Genomic DNA, 24,895 nt, shown 5'->3' with positions numbered 1-24,895 from the left:
TGATTTGTCCTACTGGCTACAGAGTGTAAAGGGGCCTCCCTAGTTCCCATACACTTGCTCTTAGCTGTCAGGCATGTCCCATGGAAGCAGCAGACACTACCTGCAAACAGTTTTACTGTGTAGTAGCAGGAGAAAGTTGCTAATGAAATGGACATGGATACAAGTGGAAAAGTGGATGTCTTGGGCTCTTGAGTCAGATTTACACGTGTTTTCAGCACTAATGGACTCTGCTTTGGTACTGGTCCAGTGTATTTTAAAACAAACAGAAAAAATAAATGCTGTTAGAATCACATATTTACATTTAATTCTAATATGGGACAATTGATTTCAAGGTTGAGAATTTTAAGAACTTTCAGTGATATGATGAAAGTGCCACCAACTCTTTAAACTTTCTAGCATCCTCTTATTTCTGATCACAAATTGCAGCTCAACAATGGTATTCCAGTGTTTCCACTGCAGTCAAGTCTCTTGAAAGACCCTGGGCAGCCAGAGATATGGTCAGCAAAGTGGAGAGGAGGCCAAAACAAAACAAACAAACAAACAAAAAAAACATTTGCCCCAGAAACTTAGACTGAACTTAAGTTGTAATATAAAATAATACAAAAAGAGAGAACAAAGCTGGCAAGGGAAAGCAACAACTATTCTCAATATATACGAAAATCAGCTGCAGGTCAAAAAAGATATATGGTGAGGAGTTATTTTTAATAAGAACAATATTAGACAAAATTGATAAAGAAAAAATTGTAAAAATCAAAACCTGTTGAATATCTTTTTGAAAAGTGTCCTGGATGTTTAAAAAAAGTAAAAGATACATCTTTTACTCTTTAGTAATCAGGTTATGTGAAAAGAAAGCCAAATAAGTGTCCTTCATCACCAAGAATCTATTGGGGACAGATACTGATCCAAGTGTCAGCAAAAGTAGTGACTCATACTGTCAAACCCACCGCCAATGCATTGCTGCACAATGACTAGGTGGAATTATGGCCAGAGGAACTGATAATCTAGAATTGAGTACTTTACAGTAACTGGTGTGCTGTATTAAACCAAAAGCAGAGAGGAAGATAGAGTGTAAGACCAGAAGGTGAAAAAGGTGGAAGAAGACAGGGGGAAAGAAGAAGGAACATCAGGGGAAGAAGACAAAATATGTGAGAGACACTGCATCCCATGGCTGGTTCTTCAGCTGCGGTGTTGATATTGCTATCTACTACAGAGGAGACAGTCCCTACATAAAATTTGCCAGAATCTCTAAAGATGTTTATTAAGAAGAGAAATCCACAGGGTTTCCCGACAAAATCAGTGGTCATAGTCATTCCAAAAGATTTGTTTGAGAGAAGGAATATCTTGAATATTTCTGTGACAGCAGCAAGGGTAACCTCCTGTGAAGCAAGATTTGAGAACCTACTGCCTCCCCCAAAAAGTCTCAGCACACAATGGCCTAGAAGGGTTTACATGCGTGCTAGAGATTTTGTTTGTGTCCCTCAAATCCCTTTGCTATCCTTTAATTAAGGAGCCTGTGCAACCTCCATCTTGATTTGTCCAGGAGACAGTAAAACTTTCAAGATCCAAGTCAGCTGATAACTGAAAACATGTGTTCTCATGTATCCAAACTCCGTGGAGAAGTTTAAAGTCATTTCTTCCGATGAGAACTAGTTTTCCATGATCATCTATTGCAGAAACTATTTGAAGAACAAATAGCCTTTGGCTGCTGGGATTTATTGACTCAGTGCTGTCACCTGACAGCATCACCAAACACCTGCTGCTCCCAGGTCTCTTGGTCAAATGCAGGAAAAGGAGAGCAACTTCTAAAACCCATTTTTACTTTATTGGAAACAAAGATGACAACTGAAGCAAAAGTCAGGTCAAATCTAGCTTTTCATAAAGTTGGCTGTTCCTGTTTCTGTTCAGGCACACTCCTTGTTGAACCTTCGCTTTCAGAAGCTGCAATAGATTGAACAATCAGGGTGTTCTAAAAGCCATCATTCCCACAAGGATTTGTGAAGTGCTCAATGTCTGGCATATGGGTGTTCTGCATAAAAGGACTCTGCCAGGAGTTTTGAGATCAGAGATTCACAATTAATTCTGACTGCTTGGATCAATAAAGATTGTTTTCCTTTGAAACAGAGCACCTATAAAGTTATATAATTTGAGGTATAGGAAAATCATTGCTGACCAAGCAAAGAGGGCTTAGCTGCCCACAGAATCCATTTGGTAATAATTTCAGCATGAAAAGTAAGACCACTATTTTGATGGGACAAAAGCATTTGAAAGCCATGAAAGATTATATCAGTGAAAAAAATCTATTTGAATAAAATGTATTCTCAACGCAAACTTACTCAGGTGCAGTACTTTTCACGGCATAAGTGCAGTTCCTGGGCGTACTTTCCTAAAGGCAAAGCACATGTGAGAACTCAGGTTATTTTGTCTAGCGCAGCTGCTACTTGTTCTGCAGAAGCAGGCATGCGGTTGATGACAAGGTAGAATGGAACGTGACACCTCCGTTGGCAACCAGCCAAGGATACAGAATGTTTTAGCCGGTCTGTAGCATGTGATCCATTTCTTAATTGTTGATAACATATAATTAGGACAATCTTAGCCGAGTTTAATGAATGCAGTAAGTTAAACTGCAGTGCTTGAGTATACTTGGATAGACGTTGTTAGTCTTGGAGCCTGGGACTGCAGAGTAACATTTTATAAACAGTACAAAATGGAATCTTCCCTTTACAAACTATCAGCCTGGAATTATGGCCAACATCCTAACCCGCAGTATAAATTCTGTGCACTGTATAAATGTCAACTGATACTCATGGCCAATGTGCCCAAAATAAATTTTCCCTTTGAAGATTTTAAAGGTAAGATTTATGTGAAGAAATTGGGCACATATTTAAAAATGACAGTCTACAGGCTCTGCTAATCAGTTAGCAACCTGATTTATTCTGACAGCTTCTCTCTCAGATGATAGAGCTCAGTTTGTGGACTACATTGTTTTTTTTATTTTGAATGCAATTACTTCCTTGAAAATAATTTATTGATTATTGCCTTTTCATTAAAATTACTTCCATCAACTTATTTTCCACACTCATATTACTTAGCATTACACTGTTCAGTGCTGTCATTATAAAGGATACTAACATCTTTATGTAGGCCCTAAGTAAATTCAACTGAATTTTTCACATTTCTTACAAAAGATTAATTTTTTTGAGAGGGAAATCCTATCAATCTATGAAATAACACAAGAAATTTTAAAAGCTTAGAAATGCATTCTGCCTTTAATCTAAAACAAAATAATAAAGCAAAAGCTCGCTGAAAGGTAAGCCATGTTTGTCTGTAGCACACACGCTTTCCCTAATGTTTTCTTTCTTTTTTGTCTTTAAATTTGTTCTAACGTTAAAAGAATCAATTTTTAGTTTCAGTCATCCCACAGGAGCTGTCTTGAGTGGAGCTCTTATCGGGAAATTGTAATGAAGAATCAGCTCACAGTACTGTTACTATGGTGCTCACATATCTGAAGAAAATTCTAGCGGAAACAAAATTCCAAAGCACTAAATTTAGAGGTATTTTGTTTCCTAGTAAGAGGCATAAAAATAGCATTACTAGATACAATTTAAATTCTGAGAGGAAGATATTTATTCCTGCATGGTGTTCAAATGTGTACATTTTACAAAGCCAGTTTCTTTCCACCATCCTAGAGACAAATTACAAATTATTTTACCTAAGTTCAGCCTTGCCTTTGAAGGACAGTGCCTAAGAATGGAGACCTTCATTTTCCCTTTAGTGATGGTTTCATGCAGGAATATTAACAATAAAAGCATGGCTGTTAGAAGCTATACTTTTATGTACTAAGAAAAATGTTGCCATAATATGTAAGTTGTTTATTCTGTCTCAGAGACAGGGAAAGACAGAGGGCATCATTAATGTCCTGATATGGTGATTAGAAATCTCAGTATAAACTTTATTTTCCATTGAAAACATTAATATTTTAGTATACACAAATCAACACAATTCTATTTTCCAAAAGTAAAAGAAGTAAAAATTTCAGGAATTATTACAAAGTATATTTCTGAAATTAAAAGTACTCCCTCACGTTGAATATAATTTAAATATACCTCTGTCCACTGTTCAAAATGATGCCCAGTTCCTCAATTCGGGTCTACTTTCCAGAAGCATTGTCTCAGAGTCTGCGGGAAGAAGGAAGTTTTAAAATTCTATTTCAATTTTCACTTTATTTAGTGTTGTCTGTGATTAAGAAAAAAAACAGAAAATGTCTACAATATCTTTTAATATTTTATCACATCTGAATTTCTAAGTTTTTAAGCAGAAAGAGAAACTTTTAATTTTCACAAAACATGACTAAAAACTTAGTCACCTCTTAATTTTCGGTGAATGAGTGATACAATGTAAATACTGAAGATGGGGTCCAAACAGGCTTGTTGTTTTCTATAAATTGCCTATAAGTTTATAATCCATTCTTAGGTATGGAAAATTCGAGAGCACACTAAAGAGAAAGGTTTGTGAGCGTGGCGTGTGACACTGAGAGCAAGGGAGGGGGGGGGGGGGGGGGGTTCTCTGTGTATTACAAACTGACCTGAAGTAGAACAGTTCGGAAAGCAGCCATTGATCCAGCCTCGAAACCCAAACATGCACTTTTCACTAGCATGATGACATGTGCCCATGATTTCAGAGACTATTTTAGGAAGTGTGGTCATTATGTGCACTCCTTTTTATCATGAATTTTAGATTTAGGAGAAATGTCGGCACAAAATTTAAAAAGAACGGCAAGACTTTGTGAGTGCTGGAGATGATAGTACAATCTTCGAATGAGCGATCCATTTTAAACTGAGGTCTAACTCTGTACTTCTAATTATCCGTTTGCACCATGAACGCAATATTCTTTCACACAGTGAAAATACAGAGTTTTGTCAATTTTTGCATTATTTTCTACACACGGTTCCCATTTTATGATAGCTTGATTTCATTTCTATTTGAAAAGGCCTGCTACAGATTCTGAAATCTAATTGGAAAAGAAATATAAAGGAGGAAATTTCATTTTGCTAATACATAAAACAGGAACACCATAGCATTCATAAAATAAGATTTACTAATTCTTTTTTTTTCTTTGACAACACACTTAGGTGACATTGTTTTTAAAAAATGACAGATTAAACTGTGGAGGAACACTGAGCTGTAGACTTCGCCCTTGTTCATCATGTATTGACAAAAGAAGTGTTTTACGATTTTTGTCTGTAATTATTTTTCCCTTTTTACAGTCTTTATACTAAATATATTCTACTAGTTTCTATTCATTTTTAGTTCCAAGCAAACCCTACCTCCACTTTGGCTACTCGCTAGACAAAATGTATTAGAAGTGATTCTAATATTAACTTCGCCAGGATATAGAGTTCCTTCAGCAACACATTTGAAGGCTTTGACCTATACCGGTAATGTATTTTGTGGATACTAAGCCAATGTATCTCAAAACACCCCCTAAATCACATTTCTTTTAAGGGTGACCCAGAAATATTACTGCCCCAGATCAGGAAAAGATAAGCATTTGACTCAAATGGGAGTATACACACAAATTTACTAAATGCTTCTAGAACCTGCATGATATTATAGAAATTTAACCTGGAAACTTCATTATACATCCCTCATTATGAAAGTAGAGTTCCTTCTACCTATGAGTTCCCTAGACCATGTGATTGTTCTAACATGATGGGAGGGCTATGTACAGAGACAGGGGAGCCTTGCCACTGTGAGACTGCATCTCAGTTTCCCTTTCAGTTTTCTCTCTCCTTGGTTGTTGAGTGAAGAAAGGCTCAAAAACAGGCAAATTCAACTTTGACACCTGAATCCAGAAGGCAATTGGCCAGAGCTAGCTATACAGCAAGCTCAAGTGTACTCATCTAGTAACAGTGGCTCCCCTAAACTCCTCTTGGTTTCAATGTGAATAGGTATAAACAAGGAGTTCCCATAGCACCCCACTCTCAAACCCAAGGATAGCCGAGGAGGCAGCAGTGTTGAAACTTGGCAAAGGAAGGACCTCTGTAGGAGAGACCCAATCTGGGCTTGCTCCAAGGAGTTGCAGTGAAATAAAACAGAGAACGAGCTCTTGTAAACCCAAGTCAAGCCAATTTGCTGGCGAGCAGACCAAGCCAAAATAAGCGGTCCCCACATCATCTGTAGTACCTGCAAGCCCAAGAGACAAGGGACCTCATCATGGAACCAAGAGGATCAGTAAAACCCAGCACCCAATAATGCCAGCTCTTCCTTACCACTCTTAAGGCTGTAAAAGCACCAGACACTAACTTGAAGGAGAGCCCAGAAGTGGACAGAAGGCTGAAAAATCTGGGAGACTAAGCATGTTTTCCTAAACAGACAGCATTACCTAAAAGGATGGCTTTAATTATTGGATTGGAAAGAATTTTAAAATGCACAGAACTCTAAATTTATAAAAGAACCAGAATAGTTATAGACAAAATAATCGAACTGTTTTCCAGGAACATCCAAGTTGTTGTGTTCATGAAATCAATGTTCTGTAACCAACACAATGAATAAAGTTTCTGCAGTGAAGATGCCCACCCCCCAAGTATATCTTACTCACCTACAAGACCACTGCATGGCATTCGGTTATAAATAGGAGGAGCTTTTGTGATTCATATTCTCTGTATGTGATGACTATGCTAACTAACAGGCCAAATGGTTAACTTTCTTTTTTGCTTTTCCATACACGTATAAAGTAGAAGTATAACGTCATGCTGTTATTAGCACACAAATAATGAATTTCCTAATGACATTTTATACATATATATTACTGTACTTTTCTCATGTTCATCTTTTCCATTGCCTTTTCTACTCTTTCTTAGGATGGTTTTGTGTGTGTGTGTGTGTGTGTGTGTGTGTGTGTGTGTGTGTGTGTGTGTGTGTGGTGCTGCTGTGGATGGACCCCAGGACTCTGTTTATAGCAAGCAAGTACTATATCATCAAGTCACACCCCAGTCCTAAGAATGTCGCAAACAGTATTTTTAATTAAAGAAAGACCCTGGCATAGGGCAAAACCTCTAACTGTAGACCTGAAAGTGACTCCAATAAGGAAGACTGATCTCATCTTATGTAAGACAACAGTCTGATTGCCTGGCATTCTGAGCTCTAAGAAGAAAACTAAGTTTCTGTGGGGTTAACTAAATAGTCATGGATTACATATCTAACAAACAGCAAAGCCAGAGCTTGAACGCAGTTTCTCCAGTCTCTCATCACGGCTCTAATTAGATTCAATTGATTGACTAACTGAAAGTAATTAATTACAAGCAGCTGCAGCCTGTGTCACCAAAGTATGTTCTTCCCTGCAGTATCATGAGACCCATTTTGATATATTATATTGTCCTCATTATCTACTATAAGCAAATAGACAGAGGAAGTGATAAAGGGAGAAAGGGGTTACATAGTACACATGAATTACGTATTTCTGAGTTAAGATTTTTTTTCTAAGAGAAAAGTTTGAGCAGATTGCTCGGGACTTCTGGGTATAAAGATCCTTAGTGGCTACCATGTATCTGCAAAACATGGACAAGATCCATAGCAAACAGGTGTAGGTTGTTCACCACCTTTTGTGACTTTGATGGAAGCTCTGAAAGGTGGAGGAGGGAGAGAACATGAATCAAGCATCCATTTCTGACGTAAGCTACCTGTACTCTTACCATCTGCCACTCAAGAGGCATTGCCACATAAGCTAAGCCAGCTTGAGTTATAATTTTTCTTATTTGCAAGCAAAATATATGAACTGATATATGGGAGCACACAAAAGCAAGAGCAGGAGCTGTTTACACTTGCATGTTTCAGTCGTAGTGCAAAGTCATTGAAATGGTGTTGGTATTTCAATTGGTTAAGGTTAAAAATACACGAGACCTTTTGGATCTCAGAAATACCAAATACAACCTGCAAGGAGTAGATTCTGAGGTCTCAGTCGCACACAATAGCAGATGTCTTTTCAATGGTTGGAGGAGAAACAATCACCCACCCTCTTGTCCTATACATCTTAGTGTGACAGTGGCTAGCCCATCTGGTTTACAGGTGTCAGCACCAAAAAACTGGGAGAAGAAATCAATCCAGAGGGGAATCTGTAAGTGGAACATGCTCTGAACAGGTCTCCTGTGCTCAAGAGGAAAGGGGGAGTTTTCTACCCATACATTGGACTTTCTGTTTCTGTTTTGTATCCTGTACCCCATCTTAGCCCCCCTTCTCCACTGAAAGGCAATGGGAAAAATAGACTTCACCAAAGCACAAGATAGAAAGGCCCACAGTGCAGTTCTGGAAGACAGCCAGTTCCCCAGCATTGATGTGGTCTCACTTAACTCCTCTGGGGTGGACGCATGTCGAGGCTTAGTGACAGCAAACTATTGCAGCAGCTGGCATACAGGGAACTGAACTGGAGTCACTGCAAGAAGGGTGGGCAGAAGAAACACCCCAGAAAATGCTGAAGCATGATTTCAAGCAATGCCGCACTGTTTGGGAATGTGGGAAACCACAGGGGTAAACAGACCACGCTGGCATGCAGCAGGCAACAGAAAGGCAGGACGTTTTTAATGTGACCCAACAGAAAAACCAGATCAAAGATCTGGAGGAGTTAGCATGAAACGCCTGTTCTACAATATTGATTTCTTCTGTGAACAGCTCTTTGGTGCATACCTACTATGTTTCATAGTCTGACACTGGAATCCAAAAAAGAAGGTACAATTCTGTCTTTGATGCACAAAAAAAAAAAAATGCCATCAGACACAGATGTCCAATATATAGGTAATTATACTTTTTTTTCTACATCACAGTGTGTTTATTTGAAGTCCCCATTCACATAATAGCAGAAATAAGTCCTCCTTTTACCTACTTTCCAATAGGTTGCCTATAACTTCCAAGGACTTAAAGTACTAGGGGTCTGGACTAGATGAGCGGAGAAGGAATTCTGGCCTCTTCATCAATATCCTGCCAGCACCCTGCACCCCTTGTTTACTCATCCCCATGGGTCCTTCTTGGTTGTGAAGTGGGTTTCTCCGAGTCCTGTACTCCCACATATGGTTTCAGCATTTCAGACTCTTCTCCTCTGTCTCACCATTCCCGGCATCACTTGGACTCATGGTCAAACAGCTGCAAGCATCTGCATTATCTTCTTTCCTGGCCATCTGGCATTTGCTGGACTAATGACATTTTATCAAACCTAGATTGAGAAGGGTAAGATGGAAACACCACTTTATTTTTTCAAAACTTCAGGTCTTGAGTTATCAACAAGCAGTCATCTCTTTACTGTCATTGTCTTCTTTGTTGCCATGCCTTGAATTGGGCCAGCTTCCTGAATACAGAGAAAGAGCGGTGGTTATGGGAAACAGAGGCACAAAAATGTCAGTTCATGTCTCCGGAGACCACGTCACTGTGTAAGCTGGGTTCATCTTTGGAAATGGAAGAAAATATCCTTAAAAAGGTATCATATGAACCCAATCTTGAAAACATGTAGATGTTCATCAAAATAAGACAATAAAGGGGGTTCAAAGATTTGAGAGAGGCTTTGCTATAAAACATTAACATAGCAGCCTTTCATAGAAAGTCACAGAATGTGAAGGTTCAATGCCATTTATGTAATGATGTGCCCACAGGTAGACAAACTAAATGATGTTCTATTTATATAGATATAAGACTTTTTATTGAAAGTAGATTCCCCTCTCATGCAATAAATCCTGATCATAATTTCCTCTCCCCCATCCCTCCCAGCTCTCCTCCCACCTCCCAACTCAATCAGATCCATTCCTCCTCTGTTTCTTCTTCAGAAAATAAGAAGACCCCCCAAGAGAGAACGGCCAAGCAGAAAGAAGATATATACAAAGGGACAAGACAAAAGTCCTCATATTGAGGGTGGACAAGGCAACTCAATAGGAGGAGAAGTATCTCAGAGCAGGTAAAATGAGTCAAGAGATACACCAGCTCCTACTGTTAGGAGTCCCACAAAAACACCAAGCTAACAGCCATAAAGTATAAGCTGAAAACCTATTTAAATTCCATATTATTTCTCTCATGCTTAAAGTTAAGGACACTGAATGATTAAGGAAAACATAGTCCCAAAACAAAAGTCAGGTACAAAATAAAACGTACTCTTCTAGTATACGTTAGCAAGCGCCTATTTGAGTACAAACTTCCATTACAACAACTGAGTGATCATTGTGTGTGAAAGGTCCCCCAGCAACACTTCTTCCAGCTCAGAATTTAAGTTTCAACGTTTCAAAAATGATTTTAAAATCTTTTTGTCAAAGCATGTGGAGTCCCAACAAGCAGACAGTGTTTGCCATTCATGAGTGTTAGATTTCCTCGCAGCAGTTTGCCTTGCAAGTTCTACTGCACATGTGAGAGCTTCCTTTGCCCTTTTAACCATTATGTAGTCAGTCTATGTGCACCTGAGAAGAAAATCCCAAAGACACACATCACTCTTCCCAACTTGCATTCAGAATTCTGAAGTTGAGCATGCTCAGTGGATCTGACAGGGATTGCTACTGAGGCCTTGACTCTAAATAAATAGTTTAAAATAAAAAGTTGTATAAATATCAGGCTGTGCCAATGATGCGGTTTGAGAGGGAGTGCTATAAACACAAAGTAAATTAAAAGGGATCTGCTTTTGTGGGGTAGAGGGCTACTTAGACTGGTTATTATAGAGAAAATTGTGTTGCGTGGTGCGACAGCACGTACCCATGTGGCTAACCCACAACTGGTAGAAGAAACAAATCCCACCCATACCTAGGACTGGTGCCACAGCCAGACCACAATTCCTGTGGGGATGAACTTAATTTGCTGAAAATGAAGGCCAGGCTCTGTTGCAGCTCATTAGCTGGTTACAGACACACTGCAAGAGAAGAAAGTGGAATTTGGTCGATGTTCCAACTTCTACATGTGCTGTGAATAAAACAGACTATTGTTTTTTTGATAAAGAAGTATTGTTTTGAATGTGCAGATTGGCTAAGTGAAGCCAGCAGAATTTTTTGGCCAAATATAGTCTCTTGCTCACTCCTAAAAATCCTAGCTTTCAAATTAGGAGCTGAAGTCATTGAAAAAAAAAGTTTACATTCCTGCAGCAAAGCCAAACAAATGCTTGGCTTAAAGTTCACTTACATGGCTTTCATGAGCCTTTTCTTTAATGTGGAAGTCTGAAAAATACCATTTCTTTTTATCAAGTCATTTAATGTCCCTCATGAGTGAGTGAGTGAATGAGTGAGTGTGTGTGTGTGTGTGTGAGTGTGTGTGTGTGTGTGTGTGTGTGTGCGTGTGTGTGCACTTGTACTCATCAACAATATTACAGGGTCAGTGTAGTACTGTAAACCATGTGGGTCATACTTGAATTTAAAGAAAACCATGACTTTATAGCTTCTGGCATAATTTAGGTCACAGTCACAAACTGTGATTTTTTTTAAGCATCATTAACCACTGAATGGACAAGGAGTATGTTATTTTCAAGAAGTTTCTTTGGTGCCAGTTCAGGCAATAAAAACCTATAGATGGGGTCACACTGGGAGGGTAGCTTAGTACTCAGTTGTCTTTTAAGATGACATGATCTTCAACATTGAATTCAAGCACAAACTGGATAATATAGAATGACATCGTAGCTTTGCTCTAGGAAAACATCTTAATGGGCAATTTCTGTACAGTCCATCAGATTAGTGTTTTGACACTGTGAAACACCTATAAAGATGACCAAATTGATGACTCATGTGCAAAGATGAATATTTTTAGAATCATTGGTACTTTTTCTCATGATACTATTTATAGGTTACCCAAATTTTTCTATATACAAGTCATTTTACTATTCATATTAAACAAATTCTCTGTCAAGAAGCAGAAATAAAATAGCTCAAATCTATTGTTTTATCCTTTATAACGTTTTAAACAGTGACCTTCTGTCTGTTTTTATGCCAATAACAGGCAGTTTCAGTCCTGTAGCTCTGTAATAAGAGTTTGATGTCAGGAATTGTGTTGCCTCTAGATGTTCCTTTATTGTACAAGATTGTTTTTGGCTATCCTGGATTTTCTGCTTTTCCATATGAAATTGAGTATTGTTCTTTTGAAGTCTGTGAAGAATTTTGCTGGGATTTTGATGGACTTTGCATTGAATCTGTAGACTGCTTTTGGTAAGATTGTCATTTTACTATTTTAGTTCTAACTACCCAAAAGCATGAAAGAGCTTCCCATTTTCTGTTTTTTTTTTTTTTTTCAATTTTTTTCTTCAAAGACTTAAAGTTCTTTTCATACAGGTCTTCCACTTATTTACTCCAAGATATATTATGTTATTTATGGCTATTGTAAAAGGTTATATTTATCTGATTTCTTTCTCAGCCCATTTATCATCTGTATAAAGAAGGGATACTGATTTTTTTTTGATTACTCTTGTATCCTGCTACATTACTGAAGGTGTTTATAAGTTGTAGAAGTTCCTTGGTAGAATTTTGGGGGTCACTTACGTAAGCTATTATGTTATCAGCAAATAAAGAGAGTTTGACTTCTTTTTTTCTGATTTGTATACCATTGATCTCCTTTGGTGTCTTATTGCTCTAGCTAGAACCTCAAGAACTACATTGAATAGATATGGAGAGATTGGACAACCTTGTCTTTTTCCTGATTTCAGTGGGGTTGCTCAAGTTTCTCTTCATTTAGTTTGATGTAGGCTGTTAGCTTGCTGTATATTGCCTTTATTATGTTTAGGTATGTTCCTTGTATCCCTCCTCTCTCCAAGACCTTTAACATGAAGGAATGTTGTGTTTTGTCAAAAGATTTTTCAGCATCTAATGAGATGATCATGTAGCTTTTTGTTTTCCAGTTTGTTTATATGGTGGATTTCATTGACAGACTTTTGTATGTTGAGCCATCTCTGCATCTCTGGGATGAAGCCAACTTGATCATGATGGATAATTTTTCTGATGTGTTCTTGAATTCAGTTTGTCAGTATTCTTATTATTTTTGCATCAATGTTCAAGAGTGAGATTGGTCTGTAATTCTTTTAATAGAGGACAGTTGTCGTGTGAAAAGAATAAAATGAACCATATATTATAACATTATTTATTTAGTAACTTCTATCAATGAAACATCAAAATCCTGATTTTAACTCTATCTAAAAAGCCTCTAAACTCTCTCTTTAGAAGCTATGCTTTCATGTTTAATTATTTTAATAGAATTTTACCTATATTATGTTATCATTATCATAGTGACTATAATAGCAATGTGTGTTTAATCTTGTGCTTATTGTCTACTTTTTATGTATTGTTCCATATGTAAATCCTTGTGCAGTTGGTGTTTTAATATATTGCAAACTACCAAAAATGATTTTTGTTTATATATTAAAAACCTCTTAGGATTAAATCTAGAAAGGCCATAGACCCTATGGCATAAAGAAATAAAGGTCATCTTTTAAAAGAATGGCTAAACACAGCCTTCAATTCTAAACACAGAACCACTGTTTTAGTGATCTATACTCAGACATGAATTTTCAAATTAAGTATTTTGTAGGCCCATATTTCGTAGGAGATATTTGCAGCCAGGTTCTCCGGCCACGTTTAGTTTTCAAGGGTAGCTGCTAACCTGCCAGACCACCTGTGGCTACCTAACAAAGGGCTCAGGTTGGACTGCTCCTTCTCTTTGTTATTATGTAGATTGCCTGGGAAGAGGTGTGGATTCCAAGCTGGCTACTGAGCTGCAGGTGTGAAGGTACTTCCACATCCCCAGGAAAGAGAATATTAATGAGTTTTCACCTTGATTTACCTGGGGGAATAAAGGTGTTTGGATAATAAATGCGGGTGATCTTCAGGAATGAATGAAGCCTGAGATGCCCTTCCTATATTTCTGTGTGAACTGTGTCTCATTATTTCCTGTGTCTCCATATTGGTCCAGTTAGGGAAAAGTAGTTTTTATGTTGGGGCTTCGGACCCTGGCAGTATTTATTGGATACATAAACTAATAAAGAGATTTAGTTTAAGCAATTCTGCTAGTTCCTAAGATGTTTCTGTCCCTATCTCTACAAAAATAAATTTTAGAAGGTAAACCAACCTTTTCTACCATGACATTTCTGTGGATATCCACTGCTCTCTCATGTCTGTATGCCATGACATTACTGTGCATATCCACTGCCATGTCACATGTGTGTATACCGTGACCTTACTGTGCATATCCACTGCCATGTCACATGTCTGCACCTCGCTTACCTACATTCTCTTTCTATGCTGGGTTCTCAGCTGAGATTTGCTATTGCTGTGCCCGTGTCTACTGGTATTTCACATTTTTTCCTTCAATCTGATATAGAAAAGGAGATCTAAGTCTGTAAAGAGTTTATGCTAACAGCGATCGATACGATTCTGGCTGGAAACAGCTATTTATGTCCCCCAGTACATTTTCTGCCAGAGAATTTCAATTCAGAACTTTAGTGTTCAGGCAAGTAAGGGGGTTAGTACAAAGTACAAGGCCTCACCACCTCTACACTGTTTAAAAAACTCAAAGAATATGTATTGAAACAGAAATTCAAGCTGACCACCAAATAAATTTCCCTTGAAAGCATTTCAATTTAGACACAAGTTTTTATCTTCAACAACTAAAATTTAATCTTTTTTAATTTATTTATTTTTTTAAAAAAATCAGTCTTTTCTCATTTTGCATACCAATCCCAGTTCCCACTACATCCTCTCCTTCTTCCTCCTACTCCTACCTTCTCCCTACCCCACTCTCCCTCCATTCCTTTGGGGAGTCAACAAAGTCTGTCACATCACTTTGAAGCAAGACCAGCAGGACTAAAGCCCTACCCACTTTATCTAGGCTGAGCAAGGTATCCCTCCAAAGAGAATGTGGTCCAAAAAGTCAGTTCAAGCACTAGGGATAAACCCGTGTCTATCACCATGCACAAAACTCAAGTCCAAATGGATTAAAGACCTCAATGTCAATCTGAACACACTGAACCTGTTAGAGGAGAAAGTGGGAAGTACTCTACAACATTTGGGCACAGGAGACCGCTTCCTACGTATAGCCCCAGCAGCACAGACTTTAAGGGCAACATTGAATAAATGGGACCTCCTGAAGCTGAGCAGCTTCTGTAAAGCAAAGGACACTGCCACTAAGACAAAAAAGGCAGCCTACTGACTGGGGAAAGATCTTCACCAACCCCGCAACAGACAAAGGTCTGATCTCCAAAATATATAAGGAACTCAAGAGACTAGACTTTAAAATGCTAATGGACCCAATTAAAAAATGGGGCACTGAACTGAACAGAGAATTCTCAACAGAAGAAGTTCAAATGGCCAAAAAACACTTAAGGGCATGCTCAACCTCCTTAGCAATCAGGGAAATGCAAATCAAAACAACGTTGAGATACCATCTTACACCTGTCAGAATGGCTAAAATCAAAAACACCAATGATAGCCTTTGCTGGAGAGGATGTGGAGTAAGGGGTACACTCATCCATTGCTGGTGGGAATGCAAACTTGTGCAACCGCTTTGGAAAGCAGTGTGGAGGTTTCTCAGGAAATTTGGGATCAACCTACCCCAGGACCCAGCAATCCCACTCTTGGGAATTTACCCAAGAGATGCCCAATCATATTACAAAAGCATTTGTTCAACTATGTTTATAGCAGCATTATTTGTAATAGCCAGAACCTGGAAACAACCTAGATGCCCTTCAGTAGAAGAATGGATGAAGAAAGTGTGGAATATATACATATTAGAGTACTACTCGGCGGTAAAAAACAATGACATCTTGAATTTTGCATGCAAATGGATGGAAATAGAAAACACCATCCTGAGTGAGGTAACCCAGGCCCAAAAAGATGAACATGGGATGTACTCACTCATAATTGGGTTCTAGCCATAAATAAAGGACATCGAGCCTGTAATTCGTAAAAATCCTAGAGAAGCTATATAAGAAGGTGAACCCAAAGAAAAACATATAGTTATCCTCCTGGATACTGGAAGTAGACAAGATTGCCGGACAAAAAATGGGAACATAGGGGTGGGGTGGGATGGGGGAGGGGGGAGGGGGCAAGAAAAGTGTGAAGTGGAGGATGGGAAGAGCTTGGGGGAATAGGATGGTTGGGATATAGGAAGGGTGGATATGGGAACAAGGAATTATATATCTTAGTTAAGGAAGCCATTCTAGGGTTGGCAGAGACTTGACTCTAGAGGGGTTCCCAGGTGTCCAGGAAGACACCCCCAGCTAGGTCCTTGGGCAGCTGAGGAGAGGGTGCCAGAAATGTCCAGATCCTATTGCCATACTCATGAATATCTTGCATATCACCATAGAACCTTCACCTGGCGTTGGATGGAGAAAATGACAGAGCCCCACATAGGAGCACCGGACTGAGCTCCCAAGGTCCTGATGAGGAGCAAAAGGAGGGAGATCATGAGCAAGGAAGTCAGGACCATGAGGAGTGTGTTTACCCATTGAGATGGTGGGACAGAGCTAACAGGAGACCACCAAGTCCAGTTGGAATGGGACTGATGGAACAGGGGACCAAACTGGACTCTCTGAATGTGGCTGACGGTGGAGGAGGACTGAGAAACCAAGGACAATGGCAATGAACATGAAATCTACAGCATGGACGGGCTCACTATGAGCCTTGTCAGTTTGGTTGCTCATCTTCCTGGACTTAGGGGGAGCTGGGAGGACCTTGGACTTAACATAGTGAAGGGAACCCTGATGGCTCTTTGTCTTGGAAAGGGGTGGAGTGGGGGTATGGGTGGAAGGGAGGGGAGGGAAGGGGGAGGAGGAGGGGAGGAGATGGAAATCTTTAATAAAAAAAAATGAGAAAAAAAAAATCCTGGTCCCACTGGCGATGGCCCCACAGAATGCCCCAGCCATACTGTCATCCACATTCAGAGGGCCTAGTTTGGTCCTATACTGATTCTCCCACTGTCAGTTCAGAGTTAGTAAGCCCCCACTAGCTCAGGTCAGCTGTTTCAGTGAGTATCCCCATCATGGTCTTGACCCCTTTGCTCATATTATTTCTCCTCCCTCCTGTCAACTGGACATTGGGAGCTCAGCCCAGTGCTTTGCTGTGGATCTGTGCATCATTAAATTTTATTTTACAAAGGTCAAATAACTTCCACATAGACCTGCTATTTTTCATTTTTCCTTTATAACCAAAATACACTTAGCTCCTTCAGGTAACAATGAACAAAAGTTTATTTCTTCCAGTATAAGTTATTATACACTATTATAGGGGAATCAGAAATAACATCAGCCTTACAACAAACTCCTTAAACATTAAATATTACTCAAAGATTGAGAGATTGTTTGGACTACTAAATTATGACAAACAGCTTTTCCTATTGCAACTCAGAATGTTTCTGCCTTTGTTATGGCTTCAACATCTACTTACTGAATGCTAAGATATAAAAATAATAAAAATTTTCAGGACTATATACGTTGTCTCATACATTAAATAATCTAAAAGAAATTCTCACTCACATGCATATAGGGTGATCCACCAATAAAAGTAACAGGAATTTGAGGGTGAAACATTTCATATAATCCACATTATGAATCTCTAGTTGCTGTTGACCTCAATTCTAGAAAAAAAAAAAAAAAGAAAGAAAAGAAAAGAAAAGGAGAGTTGCAATTTTGTCCCAGCTGTTATGACAACCTGATGAGCAGGCTCTTGCCCTTGGTACTTTCACCCAGGATAGACAGCCTTTCATAACATTAACACCCTAAAGGTTTCAAACAAAAAACACAAAGGTTAAGGAGGGACATATAGATGTGACAGAGAAACATTAGCCCTATGTAGTCCTCAGGTGAAGAAATGTACAGGCATCACTTTGCTGGCTTCCTGAGCATGTTCTCTCTTATGAAACACTCGTCCTAGTATCCTAAGTAAAGGAGCAACTCAGAAGGAAGTGTGGTGGAAATTTCCAAAATACATAGAGTCTGTTTGGTCAAAAACAGTGAAGACAGGCTTCTATATTTAATGACAGGGCCTGGGCTGCCGGCCTTCTGTGATCACTGGCTCTGTGTGGTAGACTCTGGTGACTATCGTGGTGTAACTCACCCAGCAAGTGAAGCACTCCTTCCCCTCAGTGCTGTTTATTCTTAGCTTATGCATACAAAGAGGGAAGAAAGTTGTCAACAACACATCCAGTTTATACACTGAAAGCTGCTAGGAGCCAGGGGACTTAGGTGAACTGAGAAGCCCTTATAGCCTGAGAGTCTTTTGTTCATTCGTTCACTACACAAATATTGACTTGGACCTACTGTGTGCCAGGCAGGACAACAGAAGAGGTTAGCTGGGGAAACAAGTAGAAGAGGCCACAGAAGAAGCCAAGAAGACAGAAAAGAGGGGAGAACACTTTGTTTTGTACTAATTTAACAAGAGTGCTCATTCATTTTAAATATGTTCCTTTCTAATTTAACCCATCATAATCTGAGGGACATTATTCAACCTGAAATTCTCATAGGAGCTTAAAAATGCATGTACATCCATGCTTTTAAAAATATTTTTTTAAAAACATAGAACTCTATAAGCATATCTGAGACAGAAAATTATGCATAACTTAAGGAGATACGTTGTTTGTGAAAATAAAGATAAATCACAGATTATAAAGCCATTTGTGTGTTCATTTTACAGTCGGGAATTGAACAGATGAAAGCGAGGATTGTAGCAGCACTGAGTTGGTAATAGCTTGGAGATAACTGGGAGAACTGGAGGGAAATGGAAGTGTTTTCCTCTGGAATTCGGTGAAGTTACAGATCACAGCATTTCTTGTAAAATGAATCCCTGTCCTTAGGAGGTGGGATTTAGGAGCTCTGGCCCATGGCAGGGTGTTTTAATATCACTCTGTGAACTGGGACAACAGAAATAGCACTCGTTCAGAAAGTGTTTCCAAGTCATGATTTCTCGAAGTCGCCTCACTTTTTATCACTATGTCCGAATATTTTTCTCCAGTCCGTTAAAAAGCAGGCTCTGCCTTTATGCTGCTTTCAAAGATTCCGAAGGTTCACTCCCAATGTCAGACTACAATAAAACACAGTGTAATGTGAACCACTCTATGATATTGCCTTTCCTTATTGCCTTTCAGTAACACCATTCTAAATGCAATAAAGGAGAAGTCGGTCTGAATGGGACAGAGAGAGAAATAAGGATCGTTCTCTGAGTTGAAAAGTCACAAACTGTAATAGGCTAACAGCTTAAAGGAGAATTTCCTATATTGATGCCTGGTTATGCGTGTTTCAACATCTGAGTAGCCTAATACACATACAGGATTGCCTATTTCAAATCATGATGGTTTGTATTCGGCATGCATTCCACAACGGGCAATAAAGCAGTGTCCTAGCCAGCTGCAAGTGCATCGGTGTGAGAGGGCAAAGCCCAGACTGAAACGTGGTTGTAGGAAAGGAGACATAACAGACCTGTAAAAGCGAGACTCCTTTTTGATATGGAGCCTGACTCTCAACAACAGGTCAGAGCTATTCAGGGGGCTGTAAACCTAGGAATGTTCGGAGATGTCTGTTAAGGTCCAAATGATCTCAAGCAGTTTATGTGCAATCTTGGCACCAAACAGCCTGCAGCTCCCTGTGTACACACTCAAAGGTAAGTTTTTTTGCCTGGAAAACAGGAAGGAATACATGATGCAACCTAGGTTTTTCGGGTACCTTTCACGGACTCATGCAGGAGCTTGCAAGGGGTAGCACTGGGTTTTTGGATGACGGTAGAAGCATTCTAAACATAAAAGATCTAAATTGTTCTGAGCATCTCAATGGTGACTTTACATATGGTCATCTGTTTATTTTAAGATGAAAAGAAGGACCGCCAGACAATCCAGCCTATAAATACTACTGTCCCTAGTCATTATTTTAAGTGTTTCCTTCACCCGCAAAGAAAAAGAGAAAAGAGAAGAGTAAAGGAGCTCTGAGATTTCAAGGGTAATTATATTTTGAAGTAGCATCTAAAGAATATGAATGATTCCTGTCCAGGTCACATCTTGGGTAGTTTTCTTGCCAAATTCCCACTAATGATCCCTTTGCCTAGGACCTAAAATAAACCCCTCTTTCTCCCGAAAGGAAAATAACAAAACTCTCAATGCTTGCAGGGAAATGATGCCCTGCAACATGAATGAGTCATGCAAGCCACTGCAGCAAAGGCTACCTTCTTTGAAAACATAATGTCTTCCATCGAGGGAACCACCTCACTGACATCTGATGGAGAGCACAGAGCCAGACTTCATGTCGTGCACAAGACAAGATCCAAAGAAGTTCTGTTTAGTGTAAATGCTTGGATGTAATTCAGTTGTGTGTGAAGTTAGACCTATTGATAGACCCATCGGAAGAAAAATTGTTCAAAACATTTGTAATCTCAGTTATGAGTTCCATGAGCTTTTCGCTTTTGGTTGTTTGTTTTTTATTTCATTTGTGCAAAATAGAAAATCTGATTCCTATGACTTATTCAAAGCATATATTCCAAAAATATAGTGTTTGAATTCTATGTGGCTTACAGTGGCCTTTAAAATTAAGTAGTCAAACTGACTGAGCCAATTCTTTAACTGCTTAGCAATTATTCTTTGTTAGAGATTTATTTCATAATGAATTTTCATAAATAAAAATGTTATTGATTAGAATCTGTCTTTTTAGCTGATTTATACATAATATACCCACTTAGCACTTTAGTTTCTACATTCTATTGCAGATACTAAATTGTTGAGAGCTACAAGGTTTAGGATTCTATGATCTCTACAAGCAAAGTACTCAAGTTCAATAGTTAATTTCTTAAACTGAATCTTTTCTAGTATAAAAACATAGCAAAAATATCCACTTTTAAATATATACTTTATATCAGTGAAATTTACCATAATTATAAAATTAACTTATTTGGTTATAAATTTTACACTTTTCTTTATTGAAATTCTAATGTTCTCAATGTTTTTAGTGATTTCACAGTTATTAGAAACAGAAAGTGACTCTTCCATGAAAGCAAAGAAAGAACATAGAGGTACATATACTGCTATTTAAAATCAAGACTCTGGTCTACTTAGTTCTAGGAAGTATATTTTTGGACACAGAATTTAAGAAATGAATATAATCATCTTTAAAATCTTAGAAATACAATAGAGGCAAAGGCAAGAGAACTTACAGATGATGCCACATGCTTAGACAAATATATTTAAATCTTATACTCCTGCTGCAATGAGAAAGCAGAGTGCTACAGGGTTATCTGGGTGGGATCGGCACCTCTGATTGAGGCGACCACACCACCAGCCTCAAAGATAAGCTGTCACTTCAGTACCACCATTCTAATGAGACACAGCAGCCGTCCCAAGACAGTTTCTAAGAAAGAAATGCAGATAGCAGCTGAAAGATTTAGGGCCGAAAGCAGCATGAGAAAAACGCTGGTGATGAAGTCACCTACTTCTGAGGAATAAAGGAATTAGAAACCTATGGTATCAAATTTAGTATATTTATTTATTTGGCGGGGGTGAGGTGTGACATGGCAAGCAAGTGGAAGTCGGAGGAGAACTTGAGGGACCTTACTCTTCATCCTGCAGGTCCAGAGAGAAAGCTCAGCTTGTCAGACTTGGGGACTAAGACCTTTATCCATAGAATCATCTTGCAAGTATCAGTGTATCTTTAAAATTTTTAAGTAACTATTTTAACTGATACAAAGTAAAATAAATGTATCCTATTTATTGGTAGCCCTGTGTATTTCATACATATATGCTTTATTTATGTAATGCTTCATTCAGGTTAGATGCATTTATTTTGTTAAACATTGTTCATCTCTTACCCTGAAAACACACAACACTCTTTCTCCTAGTTCTTTGGAGTGAGTGTGCAGTGCATTGGAATCTGTGGTCATCCTACTGTATGGCAACATTAGAAATTCTTAATCCCTCTAAGAATAGTCTAGAACCCTTTGAACAACCTCACCCTATTCTCATCTATCTCTCTCCTCTACCACATTCTCTGGTACCGCTGTGACTTCCATACAAACAATATTTTAAATTCGATGGGTGAGTGAGATCATGCCCTATTTGTATTCCTGAGCCTTTCTCATCACTTATAGCTTCTATCTATACTTCTGTCATTCGGTATGTGACAGAACAGTATTTCACTATGTGTGTGTTTAATTGCTGATTTCATTCTTCTGCAACTTTCTTTTCAGTTTTCCCAGAAAAAATTAATGAAAGCTATCCTTTCTCTACTGTGTTCTTAGCATCTTTGTAAGAAATCAGTCAGTGGTCTATATGGGTTCAGTTTTAGGCTTTCTCTGTTTTTTATGTCAGGTTTCATGTTTCTTGATTACAGTTTTGTAGTGTTAAGTGAAATCAAGTATAATGCCTCTTGCATGTTCATTGTTGTTGTTGTTCAAGATTACTTTGGCTGTTAGGGATTTTTTTCTTTGATCTATACAAATTTTAAGTTTTTTATGTCTCTGAATAATGTCACTGGTATTTTAACAGAGACTGCACTGAATCTGTAGATTAATCTGAGTAGTTTAAAAAATTCTAATAATATTGATTCTTGCAATTCAAGAACACAGAGACAATTGCAAATTTTATTTTAAAGACTTTTAAAATTATAAGTGTGTGGGGTGAACATGCATACAAGTTCCCATGGAGGTCAAAAGAAGATGTCCAATCCACTGGTTGTGGACCATCCAGCACAGATCCTGGGAACCAAACTTAGGTCTCCCAAAAGAACAACAGTCCTTTAACCACTGAGTCACGTTTTTTAGCTCTCATTCTACGTTTTAAGTTTTTTTTTTTTAAATTTCTTTCATCTGTGTATAATATCTCTTATATAGACAACTTTCACCTTGCACTTCTCAAATGTTACATTTAGTTTGCTAACATTTTATTGAAGGCTTTTGCTTCTATGTTCATCAGTGATATTGACAATGATTCCCTTTTCTGCTACACCTTTGCTTTATATTTTGTAAATATCATAGAATGCATTAGATACCTTTGTCTCTTTTTAATCTGGATTATAGGGATTAAAATCCTAGTTAGAAGAATATGGACATGATATCACAAGGAAGGAGAGTGATGATTTCACCCTTCATCCTGCATCGCAATTTCTGAGTAAGCATCATCTTTACTGTGAGACCCTATCTCAAAAAATAACAAAAGCTCTACAAGAAAACAAATGAGCAATAATGTTAGGAATTATCAGAGTAACATGGAATCTAGACTGAATTATTTTCAGCTACACTACATATAAGTTAGAACAAAAATCCATTCTGTTTGACAAGTAGAGAGCTATCTCTAAGCCTACAACAGTCCCAGGTACCATCTCTCCATAATCCCTTCAAATGCTCCTTTCCCAACCTTGTGTTTTCCTCAAACATTTGCCCAAGTTAGTGCTGCTAAATTTCTGAGTGATCTGTAGATCTCAGGGACCATTTTCTGTGCATTGCCTTGTCTTCTTGGGTGTTCAGCAAAATGTGACCACTACCTTCTTCCATGCCTTTTATTTTCTATCCCCTCAGCTTAAGGCCTTTGCCTCCCTTCAGTTTGTCATTGTTGCTGTGTGCTGTGTGGCCACAGGATTCACAATCTATGTTCTCACCCCTCCTGAATGACTGTCATTCCTTCGTGTATAATGTTCCATGTCTTGAAATCCACTGCTTTTGTGCATTTGATTTTTCTGAGGTAGCTTTTGGTGTTGTTGCTGTCAAAGTTTTTTAGAGATGAAGGTTTCAAGTTTTTCAAACGGTTTAAGAATTGGTATCAGTTACACCTTCAACATCGAGTGTAACACTGCAATCAATCCACATGCTCTGAATTCTGTCTTGATGGGAATGATATTTTTTCTGATTATAAACAAACGCATTGTTGATCTTCCCATCACTTTAAAATTAAAATTCTCTCTACTCAAAATCAAATTAACCATAAAATTGGGTTTTAGATATTCTTGTAATTTTGATAATGAACTGTAAAGCATCAAGTGATGGCCTTTTTTTAATTATGTTTTCTACATGTTGCTGCCATTTCTAACCAATGACTTCACATCTTGTTTTATCAAGCCTGCTTGGCCCTATTTAAGGCTCTCACGGTAACAGTGTAGCATGCTATCTCTGAAGCAGGTGCTTCTGTGTGTTGTGCAGCTATTTCCTCCAGTGTGAACAATTTCTGCATGGGGGAAGTAAAGAAGCTCATATGAATCAAAACATAAATAATGCTACAAGTCTCGTGGAGCAAGTTAATCGATTATAGGACACCCCCACCAAGGTTGCAAAAGTAGTAAATGACGATCAAGGAAAGGAGTCTTTCTGAGTAGCTGAGCTGCCTTCAGCTTGTTCAGGGACCATCTGGGGATGCTCAACTTATAAACCATCCCTTGTTCTAGGCTGAGCTTTACATGGCTTAACTACCTTTGAGTCATCTATGCTCCTGTCAGTAACCCCTCACCTTTGCTCTTGTAAGTAACACTAGTAAACTCAGTGGATCATTACATTAGACTTGGTGGCATAATTTCCTTAGTCATCAATATCCCTACCTGAAGTGAGTAGACATTTGCTTGCACCTTCCCATGAAGTCACAGAGCACAATTGCTACCTGAAAAAGCACAGACAGAGCTAATGGTGAGTTGTGGAGGAGTGGTTGTAAGACCCAGGCAATGGATGCTAAGACGAGGAACAAAGGCTAATCAGAATGAAATGGCAATATTTGTGTGGTGACCTTTCCCTATGTCTGCTTGATGCAGTGTGGATGAATGTTCCTTATAATGAATAAGATGTCATACCACCATTACCAAGTCTTCTGAGAGTAGTTTGTCTTCAGTGGAATCCAAGTTATCCACTGTCTTATACTTTGCATGGGGTGACATACCTCCTAGGCAAATACGACCCATCATAACATACAGAAATGTCTCCAAAACCACAGAAGAACTAGAGAATTTGTGGCAGTCTCT

The sequence above is a fragment of the Arvicola amphibius genome, chromosome 3 (genome assembly GCF_903992535.2).
Source record: "Arvicola amphibius chromosome 3, mArvAmp1.2, whole genome shotgun sequence".
In the NCBI taxonomy this organism is placed as follows: Eukaryota; Metazoa; Chordata; class Mammalia; order Rodentia; family Cricetidae; genus Arvicola; species Arvicola amphibius.
Note: the sequence above shows the minus strand (reverse complement) of the source record.